This window comes from Lissotriton vulgaris, chromosome 8 (assembly GCF_964263255.1).
Source record: "Lissotriton vulgaris chromosome 8, aLisVul1.2, whole genome shotgun sequence".
Taxonomy (NCBI): Eukaryota; Metazoa; Chordata; class Amphibia; order Caudata; family Salamandridae; genus Lissotriton; species Lissotriton vulgaris.
Window position 1 is genome coordinate 1,186,193,650 of NC_141696.1, and position 22,414 is coordinate 1,186,216,063.

Consider the following 22,414-nt stretch of genomic DNA (forward strand, 5'->3'; position numbering starts at 1 on the left):
CCCTATAAACCCACAACCTGCTACAGAAGTAAAAGACAATATTTAATTAAATTACATTAAAAATAAATAATAAAACATAATAAATACAATTTAATATACACTAAATTTATTTAAAAATTGATATTAGTAACATCGAAGTTATTTATTTCGATATTATTGACATCGATATTTAAAACTTCGATATTACTGATATCATACTAATATCGATATTAAGACTGTTGATATTACTTACCTTCGATATTTTGTCCCATCGATATTTAAACTTCGATATTTTTGTATATCGATATTTAAAAATCGATATTTTGTCTGTGTACCGCCTGTCCATTATAACAATGTCATCGGTGTATTGCAGAATGTGCAAGTTCGTTTTTGCGAGGCCCAGTTTTGGCGGCAGGAGACTCCTATTCTCCAGGAATCCCCCCAGGTCAGCTGTGTAATGGTTAAACAAAAGGGGGGCAAGAACACATCTGGAACAATGTAGATAAGGCAGAACCAAACCCCAACAGAAGCAGTGAAAAGAGGCCAATGGAGAAAAACCACCACCTGTGGCAGTGTAAAAAACGCAACTGCTTCATGTGCCACAAGCGCCTGAGTGCATCCTCACTCAGTGTCCCCTGTCTCAAAAACCAGGGACACTGATTAGGGATGTAACACTCACATCTGCAAGGAGACCAACACTCTGTACCTAAAAAAATACATCAATGAAACTTCACACTACTGGCAACCATGGAGATCACAATGGGTCCAGATGAACTGGGAGAAACCCCTGAAAGATTGACCTGACAGAAGGCCACCCAAGCAGCACACGCAGATCCCATTCTGAACAGCAAATGTGACTAGAAGTTGTAAGTCTGTGACCCAATGTTGTTGGACATAGCTTACCAGGTGACCACAAAAGTTGTGAATCCGGAGTGCGACCAACACAGGTATCTTACAAAGACCCTATGCATCAGTCAAACATGCTGTACCAAGAGCCCATACAGCAACCAGATAACTAGGGAGAACCAGAGGTCTGCCAGAGTAAGATGGCAAAAGAGTGATTTCACCAGCCTGAAAGCAAGCTCTGCCATAACAGAAACAGTGCAGGGTGCGGGAGACATCACCGTAGAACGAGGGAGATACTGCGAGCACCATGCACGTCGTGCAGCAGTCACAGGGCCACTGTACTGATGATGTACATTCCCAAAGGCCCCCCGGGGAATATGTCTCAGAAGTTGCACTAAACAGGAGTCTCTCACAAGGTGCCTAAGCAACTCCAAAGTAGGGCAATCTCAACCCCCCCCCCCCCCCCCCCCCCCACCAAACACCAGCTATCTTGGGAACACAAGGGAGAATGAAGCCCTCTCTTGGATTGGAGGAGGCACTGAAGTGAATGTTGCCAGAACCATCCGCCAACCCTCACAGTATGTCAAGCCCAGTGTCACCCCACAAACCATTCCAATGTACGCATATAAGTGGAGAAACTAGTGGCATGCTGAAGGCATGATGGAAGCCCCAAAGCAAACAATTCCAGGACCAGAGAAGTTGACAGAGGGCTACTGCTTCTAAACACAATCAAGAAACTCTCCACGGAGACCTCCTGAAATCATGATAACCTCAGGACTAGTGCTGGGGCTGGCAGCGACAAGAGAGAGGAGGTCCACAGAACCTCTAGACCAGGTAAGAGAGGCACGCATAGCCTAAACACGGGCTGCCACCAGGGAGCAGAACAGTAAGGATGGCCTTGACAGGTAGTACAGCTGGGTATCAAGAAATAACAACAGCACCTCCACCTGCATAGCAGATCCCAGAAACCTCTGGACAAACATAGGGCCAGCCCTCCAGGTAAGTGCCAAGGGAGCCAAGACACAGCCAGGGACCCCACCCGTGGTTGTTAAGCAAGGGAGAGGAGGAGCCTGCAACAAACAAAAATGCTTCTAATTACTGTGGCCCCAGCACCACCCCAATGCCACAAACAGTGTGTTTTGGGGAAGAAGGTTACCATGGAAACAACCATCTCTAGTGTCACCGTGTCTCCCAAAGGCTGAGAGCATGCATCTCCCATCAGGGACTTTTTCTGCCCAAGATAAATGAAGGGGAGCAAGGAAAGAGCACCTCCCTGCAAAATATGAGGCTGAAAAATACTGCTCCAGCCCACGTACCCACTGGTCAGGCAGACACCGCGGTGCAGATGATCCCCCTCCCCCATTGAGGCTGAAAGACTGGCGACCCTCCAGGCTCATGGGGTGCGTGATGAACACTACTATTTTGTATCCACTGTGAGAGCCGGAATCTTCGCCGGTGCGGAGTAAGCAGTTCCAAACGGGTAATTAGACAAAGTGGTGAAGTGTTTTTCTGAGTAAGCATTTACGGTAGGTAAATTGTAGCATTAGCGGCGGTGACGACAGTCAGTGCCACGAGTTAATCAGTTTTCAACTTAAAACCAGTAAATAGATTCCCGGTTTACCTCTATATTGTGCTTCACGAGGCACAAGGCTAAAGTAAATAAAAAAGTTTCCATCACACAGGGCAAGAAACTCTTGGGGGAGTCCGGTGGGGGGCACGATTTACAAGTAACTTATTTGATTGCCAATTTGACTGATATCTGAGTATTGAGACAGTACAGAGCTCCATGAATGCAGATCTGTTCCCGACATGCATCAGGCACAGCGAGCGCACTGCTGAGGCATCCGCAGAGCTCCCACCATGCACCGCGACTCATGCAGCATAATATAGTTACATTCCAGTACTGCACCAAAGACCGGGCTTCGTAAAGCGCTTCTCTGCTGACCTGCACCATGTACATCTATTCTCACTAATGGGAGCTCTCACAGAGTAACTAAGGGGCTTATTTACAAGCCCAAGTGACGCCATTGCGTCACTTTTTTGACGCAACGGTGGGCCAGCATTTGCTCCATATTTACATGAATGCAGATACGTCACTTTTTTTACAGGCTGCGTCGGATTTTCACCTGCGTTAGAATCGCCTGTGCCGCCTCAGATTTTAAGGTAGGTGTTCCGTCTTTAACACAGCTATGTGTCAGTTCCTTGTAAATAAGGTCCTAAGATATCAAAGAACAGAGGGGCATATTAGCAAGGATGGCGATAGAGAATTATCGCCACTTTAGCGGCCGTTTTCGGCCGCTAAGCGGCGATAATTCTATCGCCCTATTAGCAAGCTGTCGCTAACAGCAGTCAGCGACAGCTTGTAGGCGATAACGAGCGGTTTGAGGCCCGCTTTGCATGTCAGCAATATTTATCGCTAATGTCATGCAAAGTGGGCGTTCCCAACCTGTTAGCGTCTGTAAGCAGTCGCTAACCTCGCTATCGCCTATTACCAACACAGGCGTAGATTTGGAAATATTTGCGCTAAGCGCGAATATCTCCCAAAACTATAATAACTCCAAAAACTGCTCAGACCAGTTCTTAGCCATTATATCCAATGGGAGGTGGATATAGTCGCTAAGACCCTGTTAGCGATAAAGCGTGACTATCGCTGTATTCTCAGCGATATTCACGGATTTTGCCTCTATCGCCTGGAATTTTATCGCTTTTGAGATAAACGTTGCTAATAGCACGTTATCTCAGCGATAAAATCCAGTGATGCGCGGCGATAAAAAAATTGCCGCTAAGCCTACATAGCGATAAATATCGCTATTTGTTGGTTATATGCCCCAGAATGTGATCTCAAAGATGTTGGGGGTAGCAACTAGTGGCACGTAATTGGGACAGAGCTAGTTAGTACACTCACTGTTTTACATTACACATATTTCAAACTTGAGGGTCAGGGACATACAGCGAATTGCTGACAAGCGAACAGCTGCTGGTCACTTCTCAAGACTGTGACTAGAACCCAGACGCCCGATTTTGGAGGAGGAACAAATGAGCACCTGGGCAATTTCCATGCTTCCTGTTCTACCACCATACTCTTAACAACTAGAAAAGGGTGTCTTCCACATTCTGTAGATTTACTTAGAAATAACGCAGCTCACATTGGTTGCTGCACTGTGAGAAGACAGCGGGATAGCGCCATAACCACAAAATAAGGGCTGCTCATGTCATCTGCTGCCCTAGTGCACTTTAGGCTGGATGGCATCACACACAGCCTTGCACGGTGTGTGTGTGTGTGCGCATGTGCGTGAATGTGTGTGTGCGTGTGATGTTTAGCACTGAGTTTTCACTCAAAGTTTTTCTGTCCAGTACCAAATACTATGATGAGACAAAGGGGTATATTACCAACGATTAGCGATATTTATCGCTAACTAGGCTTAGCAACGAATTTTTTATCGCTAAGCATCGCCGGAAATTATCACTGAGATAACTTGCTATTAGCAAGGTTTATCTTAAAAGCGATAAAAATCAGGCGAAATGCGTGAATATCGCTGAGAATACAGCGATATTCACGCATTAGCGACAAAATGGTCTTAGCCATGTTATCCACCTCTCATTGGATAACATGGCTAAGAACTGGTCTGAGCAGGCGTTGGTTTTTGGCGATAGTGGGAATATTTCCATCGATACGCCTGCCTTGCTAATAAGTGATAGCGACGTTAGCGACTGCTTTTAGTCGCTAACAGGTTGGGTACGCCCACTTTGCCTGTCATTTGCGATAAATATCGCTGACATGCAATGCGGGCCCCAAACCGCTCACTATCGCCTAAAGCTATCGCTAACTGCTGTTAGCGACAGCTTGCTAATAGAGCGATAGAATTATCGCCGCTTAGCGGCCGAAAACGGCTGCTAAACCGGCGATAATTGCCTATCGCCCTGCTTGGTAATATGCCCCATAGTTTAAAACTTTTCTGACCTTGTTTATGTGCTATACATCATAGCGCATATGCAAAGTTAGAGAAGCTTTTGGAAAATAAAACGTTTGTCAAATGTTATTTCTGCCCACAAGAGTCACCCTTTTTTCAACATAGGCCTGTTCTTGTAGGCAGGGCTTTTCATCAAAATCCGTAGGCGGTTGCATTCACATGGGTACACCAATGAGACACCCCTTCTTGGTGCAAAGTTGCGCCACCTTTGGGCTACTTTTCAGGGCAATTAAGAAAGTAAATCCCAATGCAATGTGCTGGCTCGCTTTACTTTTTGTGAACCTCACCAGAGTAAAGCTTCGATAAGTCTGGTATTCGTCTAATATAGGTTGCAAAATCTGGACTGTGTTGCTAAGGAAGGCAACCTGAGAACGGCGCAGGCAGTTTTTGTGATCAGTTTTGCAGGAGGACTAATCCTGCAGGCAATAGTGTTTGTTATTGAGTCTATTTGTTCCAGCCTGCCTTGTGTGTATTAGGAGAGGGGGTGGTGAAAATGAACACTGCAAACTATTAGTGGGACATGCACCTATGCCTTGATTTCAATTGATCCCTAATAAAGACACCACCACAGCTGGTTTTGAGTCACACAATCGAATTCAAGCATGGCACACCTGAAGGGTGACAACTCACGTTGCCCATCCCTTATAATACACCTCTGCTGTGCGTGTGGCCTGACGGAGGGAGCGCTAGAGCCTGAACCGGCTGTGAGATGAGGACATGAGCCTGTGGAGGCTGTAGTTAGATGTTGCAATAAGTTGAAACCAAATATTAATAGCCCCCAAAAATCTCAGAATTTCACATTCACCAATTATAGCTTACTGGGCTAACCTTGACTTGCACCCCCACACCATGCACTTCGTACGACCTCACACATTACATCACTCTTGGCAAGTTTGATGACATAAATTATAGGGTTTTTATGTAAGCTAAGATCTTATTAGCATACCTTACTATATTGTTCCTTTTACCTTAGTTTTTTCAGTGAATACACATATTGTTTGGACACCCTGGCCCTTTATTTGCCCATTCTCACTTTTTTTCAGGATTCAAGGGCCAAGGCCTAGATGTAGGTAATTTTATTTTACCACTTCTTAAATTCCGAATTTTACCGATTCGGTATTTAAGAAATGGTAAAATAGAGGGGGGGGGGGCATTTTCTGCAATGTTGTGGCCAGCCAAACATGGTACTGCGGCTCTTCTCCAGAAGCCCAGGATCGTAATGGCCGAAAGGAGTAAATCTCTTCCAGCTAATGAGCCTATATTTTGAACATTAGGTATCACGGGAGTACCATGGTACTCCTGCAGTACTTAACAATCCAGATATCTCAAACTTTTTCTGAGGACTAAACTCTTTATGCCCAAGCCAAGCCAATCTTTAAATGCCAACTTTTAAAAAACGACTGAATGGATTTACACCAAATTACAAAAGCAAGGTTTGTAAATGAATTTCTGACTTTGTTTTACCATATTTAGATTAATTCCTTTTGGTCATTTTTTTCTTTCAGACAGCAAACTTTATTATGGGAATTAAACTCGGAAAGTGCCCTTTACAGCCCACCTCCTTTTTTATGGGCTATCACTTGGTGAATCAGCACAAACATTTTTATGGAGGCGCCAAAGAGAATGAACAATTTTTGGAAAGTTGTGTGCACACTTGTCAAATGGTGCCAAAATTACTAAGGAAACAAAAAATGTAATTCCTATGGGAAATCTGACCTAGCTAGTAGTGCCGCCAGTTATCTATCTATCTATCTATCTATCTATCTATCTATCTATCTATCTATCTATCTATCTATCTATCTATCTATCTATCTATCTATCTATCTATCTATCTATCTATCTATCTATCTATCTATCTATCTATCTATCTATCTATCTATCTATCTATCTATCTATCTATCTCAGTGCTTAATTTAAGTTTGTGGTTTCTGGTGTTCAGCACCTGCACTTAATTGTCAATATTAGTGCATTATACAGTCTTCCACAAAGTGGTGCTGTTTAGCTATTTTGAGGATGAGCACAACAACAGTTGTCTATGAATGAAATATACCGAACAATGAATAATACCTGCTCTCAAGCCATTCTTATAGCTTTGGGGGGCCTGGAATAGTCTGAATTGTCAAACTTAGAGGGGTGATGGTTAGTAGTTGTGTTGGTAGTTCCACTGGCAACAATGGCAGGGGCAATTGGTGGTGCAAGTTACAGGCGCCACCTGACGAGGGCCCTGGCATTAATTTTTTTACAAATTAAGCACTACCTATGTATAAATTATATATATATATAGCGACCGCAAGCGAGCTGGCTGCTTCCCGTCTATCAATGCAGGTGCCTATGACGGCTTGCTATCCATCAATGTATTTAAGCTTTACTCCTTCTCCAACTCACAGGAGTTCAGCACATCATAGCCCTGATGAAAGTAGTTTATTGATGATAAGAATGACACGTTTCAGCTACCTCTGTAGCCTTTTTTTAGTTCAACGTGACCCGCCCCACACTCGCAACATAAAGGAACAATGAAAGACATACTTCAAACATAGAGTTGGTTGTGTGTATAAAATTCATAAACAATAGTATGAGTATATTACAACTGCAAACAAAATTTAGAATAAAAAAATCTAAATGTAGTGCAAAAATAATTTCAAATAATTTCAAATAATACAGGGTATGGGAACAATGTGTAGGCATCAAATACGGACTTGCCAAGTGACCAAAATCATAAACACTGATAACAGACTCTGAGTCTCCCATGTTACTATAACATGATAATATTCCAATATAGTATGAATTTTTTAATGATATAATATCATTTGCTGCTTGTATATACCCCATGTACCTTGTGAACATAGTATCACATCAGCCTACAATTTGATTGTAGGTAAAAAGTTTCAGGAACGTGTTCCAATGGGGCAGTAAAAAGTGCTGTGAATCAATATTGTGATGATAAAAAGCTAAAATCAAACACCCAACCGATAATGTCAATAACAGTTTTACCATATACATATATGCCACATATGAAAAGTAATGTACTCAAATCATTTGAAGAAGGTTTCGGGGACATTTGCTTTCTTTGCCGGTATACCAGAATGAACTATGTAGCCCCTACTAATAAAGAGAAGCACGCTCCATGTCCCTTGTTTGTGACTTAAGATGTGAGATTCAATTTATTTAATGACAATTGTCCCAATACATACAAGGGGAAGAAAAACGAAATGTCAATACATGTCATGGCAATTGCCTATTGGTATTACGCTTGTTATATGTCAATACTGATTCACTTATAACCTAGGTGAAAAAATATGAGTCTGTACCTATACCCGCAGAAAGTGTCAGTGATGCATGCAAGTGATATGTGTATTAAAATTATCCTTCAAAAGCCTTACGATAGAGAACGGAATTAATTGCAGGTTAATTCATCTTTCAGAGTTTCATTTTAAGGACCCTACAGGAAACAATAAGACTATTTATCTCAAGGTTTATATTCCTATGTGTACCACTGATTGATCGCCCCTTTCAAGTCATAATGATGTTTACTATTCAATTGAACAATGTATCTGTACTCTGGAATCCTGAGTTGTTTTTCACTGTCCCCTCCTCTGATGTCTTTTTCAATCCTATCTATTCCGTAATACATTAGCATTTTAGGATTAGTTTAATGTTTCACATAGAAGTGGCTGGCCTATGGATAAGTATGATCATTATTTACAAGGGGCCTAAGATGTTCAAGGACCCTCTTTTTTACAGGCAATGTGGTACTGCCTATGTACCTGAGGCCAAAGGGCACTCAAAAACATATACCACCTGATCTGTGGTAGACGTAACGAGTTTTGTTGAGGATATATATATATATATATATATATATATATATATATATATATATATATATATATATATATATATATATATATAAATAAACACAAACTTCTTCTTCTGAATGAGCAGAGACCACGCAGGGGAACACTTTGGAGGCACACTTTATTTCGTATTTGGCGAATGCATTTTCGGCATTAGGATCAGCCTTCATCAGCGCCCAAGTCTCCAGGTAGCTTCCAAACACACGGACTGAATTCTGCCTCCCTCTTATTGGTAGAGGGTCCGCCCCGCCTCCCTGATGTAATCTGCTCACTTGTAGTCAGTCCACAGAGTGTTCGTGAACTCCAACACCCAGGATGCCTCTTAATGTTCCCAGGTAAGTGCTGCATGGGGGGATATACACATCGCAGTGCAACGCGGAAATGTCTCAGCAGTTCATGTGTTTTTAAAGCAAAATTCCTGTTTGTTAACGGAAAGAAGCGCACCTCCTCGGGTCCCCAAACTGCCTCCCCGTAGACCTCAGGATTCCATTCGGTAGGGGAAACTCTGACAGTGCATGTCACCCAATGCGCGGCTGTACAACCGCGCTACTACCTTCATTCTTCCCCAAAGTCCATGGTGGGTTCCTGACCTTCCAATAACTCGGAAAGCAAACAACAGCTGCGGAGGCAGCAAAGCCAGTGATGTCAGGAACCAGCTTGCGAGGCAGGGATCTCTGTAACGTGTCGCTGGCTGACACGAAAAACATGAACACAAACTCCTTCTTCCGAATGAGCAGAGACCACGCAGGGGAACACTTTGGAGGCACACTTTATTTCGTATTTGGCGAATGCATTTCGGCATTAGGATCAGCCTTCATCAGCGCCCAAGTCTCCAGGTAGCTTCCAAACACACGGACTGAATTCTGCCTCCCTCTTATTGGTAGAGGGTCCGCCCCGCCTCCCTGATGTAATCTGCTCACTTGTAGTCAGTCCACAGAGTGTTCGTGAACTCCAACACCCAGGATGCCTCTTAATGTTCCCAGGTAAGTGCTGCATGGGGGGGATATACACATCGCAGTGCAACGCGGAAATGTCTCAGCAGTTCATGTGTTTTTAAAGCAAAATTCCTGTTTGTTAACGGAAAGAAGCGCACCTCCTCGGGTCCCCAAACTGCCTCCCCGTAGACCTCGGGATTCGATTCGGTAGGGGAAACTCTGACAGTGCATGTCACCCAATGCGCGGCTGTACAACCGCGCTACTACCTTCATTCTTCCCCAAAGTCCATGGTGGGTTCCTGACCTTCCAATAACTCGGAAAGCAAACAACAGCTGCGGAGGCAGCAAAGCCAGTGATGTCAGGAACCAGCTTGCGAGGCAGGGATCTCTGTAACGTGTCGCTGGCTGACACGAAAACATGAACACAAACTCCTTCTTCCGAATGAGCAGAGACCACGCAGGGGAACACTTTGGAGGCACACTTTATTTCGTATTTGGCGAATGCATTTCGGCATTAGGATCAGCCTTCATCAGCGCCCAAGTCTCCAGGTAGCTTCCAAGCACACGGACTGAATTCTGCCTCCCTCTTATTGGTAGAGGGTCCGCCCCGCCTCCCTGATGTAATCTGCTCACTTGTAGTCAGTCCACAGAGTGTTCATGAACTCCAACACCCAGGATGCCTCTTAATGTTCCCAGGTAAGTGCTGCATGGGGGGATATACACATCGCAGTGCAACGCGGAAATGTCTCAGCAGTTCATGTGTTTTTAAAGCAAAATTCCTGTTTGTTAACGGAAAGAAGCGCACCTCCTCGGGTCCCCAAACTGCCTCCCCGTAGACCTCGGGATTCCATTCGGTAGGGGAAACTCTGACAGTGCATGTCACCCAATGCGCGGCTGTACAACCGCGCTACTACCTTCATTCTTCCCCAAAGTCCATGGTGGGTTCCTGACCTTCCAATAACTCGGAAAGCAAACAACAGCTGCGGAGACAGCAAAGCCAGTGATGTCAGGAACCAGCTTGCGAGGCAGGGATCTCTGTAACGTGTCGCTGGCTGACACGAAAAACATGAACACAAACTCCTTCTTCCGAATGAGCAGAGACCACGCAGGGGAACACTTTGGAGGCACACTTTATTTCGTATTTGGCGAATGCATTTCGGCATTAGGATCAGCCTTCATCAGCGCCCAAGTCTCCAGGTAGCTTCCAAACACACGGACTGAATTCTGCCTCCCTCTTATTGGTAGAGGGTCCGCCCCGCCTCCCTGATGTAATCTGCTCACTTGTAGTCAGTCCACAGAGTGTTCGTGAACTCCAACACCCAGGATGCCTCTTAATGTTCCCAGGTAAGTGCTGCATGGGGGGATATACACATCGCAGTGCAACGCGGAAATGTCTCAGCAGTTCATGTGTTTTTAAAGCAAAATTCCTGTTTGTTAACGGAAAGAAGCGCACCTCCTCGGGTCCCCAAACTGCCTCCCCGTAGACCTCGGGATTCCATTCGGTAGGGGAAACTCTGACAGTGCATGTCACCCAATGCGCGGCTGTACAACCGCGCTACTACCTTCAATCTTCCCCAAAGTCCATGGTGGGTTCCTGACCTTCCAATAACTCGGAAAGCAAACAACAGCTGCGGAGGCAACAAAGCCAGTGATGTCAGGAACCAGCTTGCGAGGCAGGGATCTCTGTAACGTGTCGCTGGCTGACACGAAAAACATGAACACAAACTCCTTCTTCCGAATGAGCAGAGACCACGCAGGGGAACACTTTGGAGGCACACTTTATTTCGTATTTGGCGAATGCATTTCGGCATTAGGATCAGCCTTCATCAGCGCCCAAGTCTCCAGGTAGCTTCCAAACACACGGACTGAATTCTGCCTCCCTCTTATTGGTAGAGGGTCCGCCCCGCCTCCCTGATGTAATCTGCTCACTTGTAGTCAGTCCACAGAGTGTTCGTGAACTCCAACACCCAGGATGCCTCTTAATGTTCCCAGGTAAGTGCTGCATGGGGGGATATACACATCGCAGTGCAACGCGGAAATGTCTCAGCAGTTCATGTGTTTTTAAAGCAAAATTCCTGTTTGTTAACGGAAAGAAGCGCACCTCATCGGGTCCCTAAACTGCCTCCCCGTAGACCTCGGGATTCCATTCGGTAGGGGAAACTCTGACAGTGCATGTCACCCAATGCGCGGCTGTACAACCGCGCTACTACCTTCATTCTTCCCCAAAGTCCATATATATATATATATATATATATATTATATAATTTTACTAACGGTAATCTTTATTTATTTATTTATTTTGGACATTTTTAAAGCGCACTGTTACCCGGAGATGTCCTGGCGCTGATTGATCACTAGCGGGTGTGGGGATGAGAGTTAGTGTGAGAAGAGCCAGGTTTTGAGGGCCCTTCTGAATGTGAGCAAGTCGGGAATCTGTCTGAGGTTCAGAGGCAGCGAATTCCATGCCTTGGCGGCTCCCAAGGAAAACGTCTGCCTCCCCAGCGGGCTTTTCTTACTCTGGGGACTACTGCCAGGCCCTGCTCAGCTGATCTTAAAGCTTGCACTGGTTTGTACCACTGGAAGAGAAGGGTCATACATTGGGGGCCCAGGCCGTGCAGAGCTTTAAAAATCGCGCAGAGTGACTTAAAAGTGATTGTTTTCCGAACCGGTAACCAATGTAGCTTTACAAGGTCCTGAGCTACTGAGGTGAACTTGGGGGTGCCTGCGATCAGGCGTGCTGCTGCATTCTGCAGGATTTGAAGTTTGTTTAAAAGTCCCTGCTGGGCATTCAGCAGCAGACCGTTACAGTAGTCTAACCGGGACATCACCAGTCCGGCCACTACTGTCTTCTTGTGTTCCACCGGAAGAAATGGCAGGACTTTCCGGATAGTTTTAAGAACGTAATGGGTAGCCGAGGACAGTGTGTTGATATGTGGCCTGAAGGATAAAGAGTCGTCCATCAGGACACCCAGATTTTTTACTTTCGAGACTGGAGACGGGGGAGCCCCCATTTCTTCTGGCCACCAACGAGGGGACCAGAAGTTCTCACATGAACCAAACAGCAGCACTTCTGTTTTTGCAGAATTGAGCTTCAGGCAGTTTCCTGCCATCCACTTGCTCACCTCCCGCATGCAGCATCTGAACCGGTCTGCAGTGCTATCCAATTCTCCCTGTCGCAGTGACACCACAATCTGCGTGTCGTCAGCGTAGGATGTGAGATTGAATCCAAAGGATCTAATCACTGGCGCCAAGGTGGAGACGTAAGCATTAAAAAGAGTCGGGCTCAGGGAAGACCCCTGAGGGACTCCGCAGGGGAGCACAAATGGCTCAGATTCGAAGTCCCCCAAGGCCACCGATTGAGTCCTGCCGGATAGGAAGGCTTTCCCTGAATCCCACTGGCTCTCAGGCGGTCCACCAATATTTTATGGTGGACCGCATCGAAGGCCGCAGATAAGTCCAGCAGGATCAGGGCGGCTCTGCCCCCCATGTCCAGCACCCTTCTTATATCTTCGGCTGATTTAATCAGTGCGGATTCTGTGCTATGTCCTGCCCTGAGTCCATGTTGTGAGGAGTCCAGTCTCTCTCCTGATCTCAGGAAGGAACTAAGCTGTTTATTTAGAATACCCTCCATGATTTTGGCTGGGAGGGGTAATCTGGCGATGGGACAAAAGTTATTTAACCCCTTGCGTGCGGGGCGTATTCCCCGCCTGTGCTGACTCCGCCTTGCGCGGGCGGAGTCATGACAGAACGGTTCCGTCATCAGCACAGCTCAACCGACGCTGATGACGGAACCGTTCTGTCATCAGCACGCAAGGGGTTAAGTCTGTTGGGTCCAAATTGTTTTTTTTAGGAGGGGTAAGATAGAGGCCTGTTTCCAGGGTAGGGGAAATTCCCCCTTGTCCAGCATGATATTGAACAGAGGGGTAAGACCCGAGGCGATGGTAGAGGGGGCTAGTTTGGCAATTGTGGTTGGGCAAGGGTCATGCGGGGAGCACGATTTTATTCTCATTAGTCCTTTAGATACCTCTTCCTCACTGATGGGGGCGAAGTTCTCAAGTGTGTCAGATTTCCTATTGATCTCCAGATGCGTTTCAGGGGTGAATGAGTTTGAGGCGCTGGTCATAATTTGATTGTTCAAGGGATGAAAGATCTTCTCTACTTTATTCAGAAAGAATTTGGCTAGGTCTTCGCATAGCTGGCGTCTAGGTGGTATATCTACTGATTTGGGGGCTGCCAAGGAGGAAATTGTGTTGAATAGTTCTTTAGGAGAATTATTTGCTTCCTTAATCCGTTTGGAAAAAACTCACATTTAGCCAAGCGGATCATCTCCTTGTAGGCTCTCAGCTCTGCATAAAGTAGTTTTTTATCCTCTTCCTTATAATTTTTACGCCATAGTCTTTCTAATTTTTTACAGCGAGTTTTATGGTCTCTGATTTGTTCTGAGAACCAAGGGGCCGAAGGGCATGTGCGAGTGGAATGTTGGATAGTCGGGGGGCAAATTGCATACAGGCAGCCTCCAGCCAATTTGTGTAGTCTGTGGCTGCTTCCTCCACATGTCTTGTGGGGGGCAGTATAGAGGATTTCAAAAGACCCTCCAGTGTCTTGCCTTCAATGTTTTTCCATTTCCTGATCTTTTTAGGGGCAATTTTAGCCTTGCTCAATAGGGGGGGTTAAGCTGATGTTGAAATAGACTGCGGCATGATCCGACCAGGAGACTGGCTGAACTGCCATGACCTCTAGGTTAGGATGATTGGAAAAGATACTGTCCAGGGTGTGCCCTGCCTTATGAGTCGGGCCACGGACCATTTTCTTTAAATCTACTCTGTGCAGCAGTTCTAGGAGCTCCTGAGTGTCCGGGTCAATGCTATTCTCAAGATGAAAATTAAAATCTCCAAGTAGCGTGAAGGAGTTGGCGCAGATGGCTTCTTCTAGCAGGCTACTCAAAGCTGAAAGGAAAGGTGCTTTAGCCCCGGGCGGCCTATAAAGTAGGCAGCCTCTCAGGGTTTGATGGTCGGAGAGGATGAAATTGAAGATAAGCGCTTCGTCTAAGTCGGTCACACCAGGCTGTATTATCCCTCAGAGGGATCATAAATCCCTCTGAGGGATTTATGATAGATGATAGCCAAGCCACCACCTTTCTTCTTTTCTCTATTCTGTGTAAGACAGACATAGTCCGGGGGAGTAGCAATGACAATATCTGGGCCTGATGCTGCATCTGTCCAGGACTCAGTTATGAAGGCAATCATAACCTTAGAGTCCTGAATGAGCTCCGCCAGTTCGGTGCTGGGTTTTACCAGAGATCTGGCGTTAAGTAGCATGCATTTCATAGTAGGCAGTTTTTTTGTCTCTATGGTATTGTGTGGGTCCTTGGAAATTGGCAAGGATTGCCAGAGTACCTTGGGCAGAGTCTGCTTAAAGTTAATGCATTGATGGGGAAGGAGCGGGAGGTCATCCCCCATTGCCATTGTAGCGCAGCGTATTGTGTCGGTATTGCGACCAATCGTCAGTAAGGTATTGCGGTTGTAGACCTGCCACAAAGTAGATTTTTTATCCAGCTGGCCAGGGGTTCCGGCCCTAGGCGCGGGTCCGGCGCGGACGGGCGCAGACGGGCTTCCCTTTGGCGCGCCTTCGGCACGCAGGTGGCGCGCCCGCTGCGCTCGTCCCTGCGCTTCCTAGGCCAGGGAGTCATTTTATGCAGGCAGGGGCGGGCGGGGCGAAGCACTAGACTGCTCGCCCAGCTCGTTTTCCTCACTAAAAATGGCTGGACCGGAGGGGCGATATCGCGGGGTTCGAGCCCTGAATTGTGCAAATGCGCTGTTTAAAATCACAATAAGGCAATTTACCCTGGGGAATGAAACAGACATTCAAATCCCTAATCCCCCCCTTTTTTGATTAATTGTAAAATCACAATAAAACACACTCACTCAATAAAAATATCTTAGCAGCAAAATGAGGAAAGTAAGTTTTTCGAGTCGCGGCTTCCGCCTCAGGACTAGTAACACACCACTCACTAGCAATCAGCGGGGATGTGGTCGCCCGGTGCTTTTATACAGGCAGGGGCGGGCGGGGCAGAGCACTAGACTGCTCGCCCAGCTCGTTTTCCTCACTAAAAATGGCAGGACCGGAGGGGCGATATCGCGGGGTTCGAGCCCTGAATTGTGCAAATGCGCGGTTTAAAATCACAATAAAACACACACACTCAATAAAAATATCTTAGCAGCAAAATGAGGAAAGTAAGTTTTTCGGGTCCCGGCTTCCGCCTCAGGACTAGTAACACACCACTCACTAGCAATCAGCGGGGATGTGGTAGCCCGGTGCTTTTATGCAGGCAGGGGCGGGCGGGGCGAGCACTAGACTGTTCGCCCAGCTCGTTTTCCTCACTAAAAATGGCGGGTCCGGAGGGGCGATATCGCGGGGTTCGAGCCCTGAATTGTGCAAATGCGCGGTTTAAAATCACAATAAAACACACACACTCAATAAAAATATCTTAGCAGCAAAATGAGGAAAGTAAGTTTTTCGAGTCCCGGCTTCCGCCTCAGAACTAGTAACACACCACTCACTAGCAATCAGTGATGTTATTTAAGATGTCATCAGTGATGTCACTGACCATGTCATGCGTGATGTAATATGTGAGGTCATAAGCAGTGCATTGTGGGGGGTGTGAGTTTTAGTTAGCTCAGCCAGCTATAACTGCTGAATTTCACTGGTTTTGTAAAAGTGAAATCTGAGCCTAACTATAACTTCCTGTAACCTTTAGTTTTTTCTGTTAATTTCTAAGAGTTTTAAAATGCTAATTCCTAACTATAACATCCTTGTAACCTTTGTTTTTTTTCTGTGAATTTCTAGGGTTTTTAAAATGCTAATTCCTAACTATAACATCCCTGTAACCTTTATTTTTTTCAGTGAATTTCTACGGTTTTTTAAATGCTAAATCCTAACTAAAACATCCCTGCATCCTTTGTTTTTTTTTCAATGAATTTCTATGTTTTTTTAAGTAGTAGTCAGGTCTGCAGAGGAGTTCGGAAGGGGGGCTCTGACCAGCTCTTAGTAATCCCTCTGTGTAGGTCTTACAGTAAGTACAAGGAGGGATTCTTGGCCCCCAATGTCCCTCAGGAGTAAAGTGGTCTTCATCCCCCAACCAGTAGTGGACCAGGAGGCATGTTGATAGAGTGGTGGAGAAAGGAAGTGTGGCCTCCGAACACCTCTTAGCAATCCTGTTGTGAGGAACTAACTGGAGGTAACAGGAGGGACATCCTTGGGGGCCAGCTACCCCTACTGTTACCTAAAGTAAGTCCAACACGGCAGGATTGCTGAGAAGTTGTCATAGGCCATGCCCACTTTGCCTACCATGCTGCAGAAGCACCTACTGGTGCACTACTAGTAGGGGGAGGAAATCCCTTTGGCTATTGAGGGTTGTTGGGGGCCAACTACCCCATCTGTTACCTTCAGTAAGTCTCACACAGTGGGAATGCTGAGAGGTTTTCGGTGATCACGCCCTCTTTCGCCACCACTATGCAAACGCACCTCCTGGCACACTAATAGATAGAGGATGAAGTCCCCTTGGCTCTTGGGGGTCCATAGGGGCCAACTTCCCCATCTGTGTATTCTGTTTAGTCCCACAAAGCTGGAATGCGTAGGGGTATTTGGTGGCCACACCCCCCTTCTCCACCACTCAGAAAACGCGCCTCCTGGCATGCTACTGTTGGGGGATGAAGTCCACTTTAATCCTGAGGGTCCTTGGGGACCAACTACCCTGTTACCTGCAGTAAGCCCACATAGTAAGCCCCACACAGCTGAATTGCTAAGTGGTTGTGGTGCTCATGCCCCCTCTTTCCACCACTCTGCAAAGCGCCTCCAGGCAAACAAATGGTTTAGACTAAAGTCCTGTGGCCCTCAATAGCCAAGGGGACTTAATCTCCCCAACCAGCAGTGCGTCAGGAGGCGCGATTGCAGAGTGGTGTAGAAAGGGGGTGGGGCCTCCGGCGTCATGCAGGTAGCTTTTTCTTTCTTCTTAGTTTGTTTTTTCATTATAAGGGTTCCCTGGGCTGATTATGGCCCCACGGCCCCCTTCCCCTTTGCCAGGAATTTTTAGAAAGGAGAGCGAGGGCCATGCCGCCCGCCTCCCTTGGCCAATTACAGCCAGAGGATCCAATCCCCCGGGATTCAACTGTAAACAAAACAAAAAAATGAAGGAAGGGGGGGCTGTCTTGACCCCCCTTCCCTGGGCTGATTTTGGCCCCATCCCTGAGACCTGGCCACAATACTGTTCACACCCAGGGAACCCAGTTTCTCATGTTGAGGACCACAGGGGGAGCCGGAAGGCTCCCGCAGCCCTTGCCGGCTTTCCGCGTCCTGCTGGAGCTGGCATTGTTTTTGGAAAGAGGGAGTTGCTAAACAAGCAGCTTCCTCTGTCCAAAAGCAATTCTGCTCTGCTTTGTGCAAGCAAGAGCATTTTACGGAGCAGAGTTTGCTATGCCTTTCTTCTGCCAATCCACAGCAAACTGCAATGTTCTGGAGGTGGGCTAGCCGGTACATTGCAGGAGTTGGCCCTGGGGGGTGCTGCTCCCCAGGAAAATCAGTGCTCCAAGAGGGGATCCGCGCGGCCCCCCTTCCTTTGTTTCAATTTGCCTCAGGGAGGAGGCGGTCTCTGGGGCTGCTTTGAGGTCCATGTGCCCCACCTGCTGTTTTACAAAATAAAAGCCCCAGTGATGTGCCGGTCCCTGCCGCTGTGAGGGGGTTCCGTGTGGCCCCTAGCATTCTTTTACAAAAAGCCCTGGGGAGGTGGCATTCCCTGGGGCAGCACAAGAGGCCATACGGGCAATCCCCACATTAATTCGTTAAGAAGCCTCAGGGAGGGGGGTTCCTCCTACATTTGCATAATTCCCCCGGGAGTTACCCACCCGGGGGTAAAAGAGCCTGTGCATCATTTTTAAAAATTTGCATCCAGATTTGCAGATCCCTCCGAAAATTTTTAAAAAAATGCTTTTTTTGGGAACCGCAGGGTCCCAGTGGGACCCCCACAAGAGGTCTAGGGGTCAGGGTGTTTCTACCCTGCCACTTTTTCTTTTCTTTTTTTAAATATTTTTGTGGGACTCGGTTCAACTGAGTCCCAAGATGGCTGCCAACACTTTCTGGTTGAAGTGTAGGATTTTAGTAAGCCTTTCGAGCTCCCAGATATCTATATTTTTAAAGCTTAAATAACTCAGAAACTATTGAATGGTTTTACAACACATCAAAAAAGCACGCTTTCAGAACCAACATCTAGCTTTCAGCCACAATTGGTGTAATTCCGTTCAGCGATTTGGGCTGTAGTTGTGTTAAAAAAAATCAAAAATCCGAACTTCCACATCCCCACAATTTTGCCCTGCCAACACCGCTTTGGACAGTGACTGCACAGGTGGATGTGACTTATTACAGTTATTTCCTGGGGCCTTACACTGGAGTTTATGCAGAGGGGTGAGGATCACAGCAACTTGCTCGCCAGCCACATTGAAGATCAAGGAGGCGTTGTGAGTAAGCAGGGCCCAACCCACTGGGGAAGTACTTACCCTAGAGGGCCTGCTCTGTTTGGACTTGGAGGTCTGAGTCTTGACACACCCCCTTGCCGGACTGTCACTGATGCCTCAACCAATTGCAGCGGGCATGAGGTGTTTAACCCCTTCTCTGCTCATGACGAGCTCAGCTCGTCATGCAGTACACTGGTCGTGTGCTTATGAAGAGCCTGCTCGTCATGAAACAATGGTATTCATATAAGCTCAGCACCCAGCGGGAATTGACTTAGCAGTCAAGGTGTTAAATGTGGTTGTGGACTGCACTTGCACTGTTTGGCGGCATTTGAGAGTCAGCAATTGATGAAACGCGTCATGCCATGGCCGAATAAAGAACTTTTTACCTATGATCCGCGAGTGCTTAGCTTCTGGAGTAATCCTGAGGAGTGATATATCCTCAGGATTACTGATATATATATATATATATATATATATATCTTCACACGCCGGTTCCCAGTTTCCCGGCCATTGAGCGCTCGATGTGGGTGCGGTCCCTACAGCAGAACCTCGCCGTTAATTATTTAACACTCCTCCGCCGCTTAGACGAAAGTAATGGGCGCACTCCCTCTGAGTTCCACAAAATGATTTATTTAAATCTCTTCAGCAATGAAAACAACACGATCTACGCGTTTCAGTGCTCCTAGCACCTTGCTCACGATAACTTTCTCAAGTTTTTTGTAACACATTTAAAGTAACCTCAGTGTTTGATGTTACATCACATCCTGTTCTTAGTAGCTAGGCATTGTGGTATTTGTGGTTTTTAACAAATTATTTATAAAAGAAGTCTCTAAGTGAAATTAAACCATTTAACAAGAGAAATCAATCAACCTTTTGCTTTCATTCTTGTACTTATGATAATATTGGCTGACATTATAATTTTTCACCATTATTTTTTGCCAACTCTAGTCCCTTTCCATCCCTCTAGTGGGATTAGTTAACTGTTTGTTAATAAGGTTCCCTTATTTTGGGTCTTTACTTTCATTCTAGCACATGTGATAATGTTAGCTGACATTTTAATTTTTCGCCATTATTTTTGTCAACACTTGTCCCTTTCCATCCCTCTAGTGGGATTAGTCAACTATTTGTTGATAAGGCTCCCTTATTTTTGGGTCATCAAGTCTTGTTTTGAAATGGTTTTCAACCTCACCAGTTCACTTGTTATGTTTCTCATTTGTCCATATTAGAGATGAATATATAACTCTTCCGATTGGTTCAGGCCATGCGGACTTAAAGTTCTGAAATTTAGGATGTGGCGTGACTCCTTTTGTCTCAGAATTTTTTCGCGATCTCCTCCACGTATGTTCTTTGGGATAGTTTCTATTCCAAAGAATTTCAATTTTAGCCAATTTCCATTGTGCTTTAGCTCCATATGTTTTGCCACTGCGTTGGCTCTGTCCTTATTTACTGTGGCTCTCACATGTTCCATTATTCGTTTTTTAAATTCTCCTTTGGGGCTACCCACGTACATAAGGGGGCATGGACATTCTATTCCGTAGACTGTGAATTCAGTTTTACATGAGATTAATTGTCGTATAGATGGACATTCTATTCCGTAGACTGTGAATTCAATTCAATTCAATAATCTTTATTTCGTTGCAATTGCACCATAAAAGATATACAAATACATAGTATATATAAAAATACATAATATACATGGCCACAATATCATCAACAAATGTACAAAAGTGTACAATTCAAAAAGTGCTAGTGCATGACCAAATACTATCCCTAGCCTTCACAGTTAAATCACGGGAGTGGGCTTAAAACACACATCAATAAATATAATTAAAAAGAAGTTTAAAATATTTACACGGTTAAAAAAAACATTAAATTGATTTGTAACAGCCAGACACTTAAAATGGCAGTGACGATTTTTGTCTAATGAATTTTACTGCCAAAAGGAATCTACTGATACCAAACACTATTACTTGACTAGTGTCCGTAATTAATATTCTTCCAGCTTCCTTATACGAAGTTATTCCAATATTACGGCACAGTGGCACTATCCATTTTCTTCTAGTTTCTACATAGCTTGGACAGAAAAACAAAATATGAAAAATGTCTTCTCTTGCATTATTTGTGCATAAGGTACATTTATCATTACTGGTTTTCCCCCATTTTGACTCGGTTTCCCGGGTTCTTAGTATACCGTACCTATACTTTATATACAAGGTTTTCGCTAATGGTGGCTGAATCTCATCAAGAAACATTTCAAACTGGGCTACATTTTTCACCAATAAGAATTTTTCGGTTATGGGGCCATGTGCTCCAACATATACAGCATCATGGCTCACAAAGGCCCAAAAAGAGAGTTTGACTATTTTCTTTGAGGACACAGTCAGTAATTCTGGTTGACTCCAAAAATTGGATAAACCCAATTTTGTTAACCAGCTTTTGACGTGTTTAAACCAAAGCATCTTGTTACACGTGTCCAGTTCCAAAACTTCAACCAATCCATTTTTATATTCAGTTAGCTCTGGGGGTGATCCACAACCTGACCCATAACAATAGTGGTCTTAATATTGCATGTAGGTCGGTGCGTCGTATGTTCATGTCAAGGAGTAGGGGTAATAGTGGAGTGTTACTAGGAACCTTTAATAATCCCCTTAAAAACTTATTCTCTATGATTTCAAAAGTCTTTCTACACACGGGTCCCCAAAGTTCTGCCCCATACAGAACCGCTGACTGAACCTTGCATTTAAACAGTTCTAACGCTGGGGTAACTGCTTTGTTTGCACAATTGTTATGCCTTTTCAGTATTGGTAGACAATTTTGTTTGAACACAATTTTAGATTTTTCTAATTGGGGTCTCCAACTTAAGGATGAATCTAATAGTACCCCCAAGTAAGTAAAACTTAGTTCATAATCAAGTTTTTCTCCATTCAATGTTAAGTTTTTCCTGAAACTTTTATGAGGGTTAAGTGCCATATATTTAGTCTTTTTTACATTAATTTCTAACCCTTTTGTGATACAATACTGCTGGAACCTATCTAATAAAGTCTGTAGGCCCGAGGAGTTTCGGAAATGAGAATCGTGTCATCCGCGAAGAGGAGGGACGAAACTCGATCCCCCCCCAGGCGAGGGGAGTTATTGTCACAATTCTCCATATGAACTTCAATATCGTTGACATAAAGGGAATTCAGTTTTACATGAGATTAATTGTCGTATAGATACGACAATTAATCTCCAAGACCAAGAGGAACACTTCCTCGAAACGCGTCGAGTGGAGCTATTCATTAAAGCTCGTTAAAACTGCATCAAGCTGGCCTGGACATTCCTTCTTG